Source organism: Macrotis lagotis, chromosome X (genome assembly GCF_037893015.1).
Source record: "Macrotis lagotis isolate mMagLag1 chromosome X, bilby.v1.9.chrom.fasta, whole genome shotgun sequence".
Taxonomy (NCBI): Eukaryota; Metazoa; Chordata; class Mammalia; order Peramelemorphia; family Peramelidae; genus Macrotis; species Macrotis lagotis.
Genome location: NC_133666.1, coordinates 675,290,085 through 675,293,095, shown reverse-complemented (window position 1 = coordinate 675,293,095; position 3,011 = coordinate 675,290,085). Strand labels below are relative to the sequence as shown.

The window sequence follows — 3,011 nt, the reverse complement described above, 5'->3', positions numbered from 1 at the left end:
TTGTTTATTTTGAGTTTTACAATTTTTTCCCTAATCTTGCTTCTCTTCCCCCCCACCCCCACATAAGGCAGTCTGTTAGATTTTACATTGTTTCCATGGTATACATTGATCTAAGCCGAATGTGATGAGAGAGAAATATCCTTAAGGAAGAAAAATGAAGTATAAGAGATAGCGAAATTACATAATAAGATAATGGATTTATCCTAAATTTAAGATTTATAGTCTTTGATCTTTGTTCAAAATCCACAATTCTTTCTCTGGATACAGATGGTATTTTCCATCACAGATATCCCCAAATTGTCCCTGATGTACTGATGGAATGATCAAGTCTATCAAGGTGGATCATCATCCTCATGTTGGTTGCTGTTAGGATGTACAATGTTTTTGTGGTTCTGCTCATCTTTCTTGGCATCAGTTGATGCAAATCCTTCCAGGCTTCTCTGAATTCCCATCCCTCCTTGGGGAAATCATATTCCTAAGGGAAAAAATGTATAAGAGATAGAAAAATTACATAATTAAATAACTGATCCATCACTCTATTTCTTAGCCAATACCAGACACTTTTGATAACTGATGCTTTATAGTGATCCTCACTTCTAAAAGAACATTTTATTTATTGTTGGATACTCTGTTGTGTTGATTTGGATTGTGTTGAGAAATAATATCTTTTCACACAGTCCAACAATTAATATCAAAGCAAATAAAAAGAAATGCAAATAAAAAAGAAATAAGCAAATAATCAAAAATAATATTAGATTGGAAACAGAAAGTTGTTGGTATAATTGCACATTAGCTTTGTTAAGATACAAAATCATGTATATATATATAGTTTCAAAATTCCAAAGTACCATTCAGCATTTTTGTTGTTGATGGGCTATTTTTAACTTTGAAGAGTTAGACACCTGCCAGGAGCTATGGCTGTCACTGTTCAAAAATAGGCATAACTTTCCTTGGATGGGTTATAATCAGGCCTGTACTAGTAAATATTTAACAATTGGCTGTTAAATGTAAAAAAATGCCCAGCACACTTTTAAACTTAATCTGCATTATTGACATTTTCTTCCTCATTTTCTTAAGTCTAGACCATCAACAAAACAATAAATCAAGCCCCAATTTATTGATTTCTGAGATGTTTTACTCTGAAATTTTAACAACAGGCTCTTATAAGCTGATATATGCTGGCTCTACCATGCTGCTAATTGTAAACAAGATGTAATAATTTTCTCTTTTGTTGGTGAAGTTTCAACCGATCCCATTGTTGGTATGTGTACATAGGTAGCTGGTGCCCTGATGTGATTCATATGTAACCCTTACCTCAGTATGGTCTACTAATGAGAAACAGTTCTTATTTTCTGCAGGTATTTGGGCGATACTGCCATCTCTTGGTTCTATTCTTCCCTATTTGCTGGCTCTTTCTCAGTCTCCTTTTCTGAATCATAAATTATTTTTAATTATTAGAATTTGAATATTTTTAATTTTAACCATAAAGGTACCACAAGACTCTATATTCTCTTTATACTCTCCTCTTGCATTCCTATTGGCTCAATTATAATTTCTGTTCTGATGATTCTCAGACCGTAGTCTTTTTCCTGAGTTCTAGGCCCAAATCATGAATTACCTTTTGAACATTTCAAGCTAATCACACAAGCATCTCAAACTTAACATTCCCAAAACAGAACTCATTAACTTCCTCCTCTTACTCATTAACTTTATATTAATATATTACCAAATCTTGCTTTTTTATCTCTTCAATATATCTCATATTTATTTTACCTTCTTTGCATTCACACAACCACCTCACAAATTCAAGCCCTCATCATTTCTCGTCTGAACTTTTGTGCTAACTTCCTATTTGGTATTCAGGCCTCAAATTTCTATCTTACCAACTCCAACCTATTATCCACATAGCTTCCTAGTGTTTTTGCTAAAGTGCAGATGACCATGCCACCACCCTTCTCGATAATCTCCAGTAAATCTTTATTTTCAAAAATAAATAAATTCTTCTGTTTAGAATTTAAAGCCCTTTAAAACCTGATCCGAACCTATTTTTCAACCTTATATCATATTCTTCTCTTCACATACATCAAAGTCAAGGCAAATTGACCTTTCCACTCTTCTTTAAATACAGACAAGTACTCGGCCGCCCATCGCTGCTTTCTGTCGGAGCAGAGAGTGCTGGAGCAGTTAGCATGGCAGAAGAAGATGTTAGTGGAGAAGACTATCCAACAGAAATTCATGACTATCAGCATTTGATAATTCCCTTCGTTCTGTGGATGAAATGCTAAAGAACATGATGTCAGTTTCTAGAAATGAGTTACTACAAAAGTTGGATCCACTTGAACAGGCCAAATTGGATTTGGTTTCTGCTTATACATTGAATTCAATGTTTTGGGTTTACTTGGCCACTCAAGGAGTTAATCCCAAGGAACATCCAGTAAAACAGGAAATAGACAGAATAAGAATATATATGAACAGACTCAAAGAAATTGCAGACAAGAAAATGGCTGCCAAACTGGATAAAGGAGCTGCTTCAAGATTTGTAAGAAATGCTCTCTAGGAAGCCAAATCAGAAAAAGGATCAAAGTCCTCAAATAAGGCAAAAAGTAAAAAGTGATTTTTTAGGGTTTTTTGATGAATATTCAGAAGTATTCCATATTAACTTTTGACCTTATCCCTCCCAAAATAGGTAGAGAATGGAAGAAGATTATATTTAATTTCATCTGGAGAGACTGGGTTTAAATATGTTGTTATGATATTTTCCCTTGAAATTTGTTACATGTGTCTCATTCAGTATTTTAATTGATTTTTCTAGTTATTACAAATTTGAAATTTCATATCCATATTTTGCTGAATAAAAATCTATAAATTATTATATTTCATCTTAGTGTTTTTATAGACATCTTTGCTATTATACTGCTCTTATGAATTATATGAATTCTTCAAGTGAAGTTCAGTATTTAGTACACCTGTTTTCAGTATATTGTGTTTAAAAAAGATGAAGTGACTAAATA

General features: G+C 33.1%; 1 pseudogene; it reads left to right on the top strand.

The window, feature by feature from the left end:
- Positions 1–2,165: 2,165 nt before the first annotated feature.
- Positions 2,166–2,614, top strand: LOC141497922 (nuclear nucleic acid-binding protein C1D pseudogene; annotated as a pseudogene).
- The last annotated feature ends 397 nt before the right edge of the window (positions 2,615–3,011 follow it).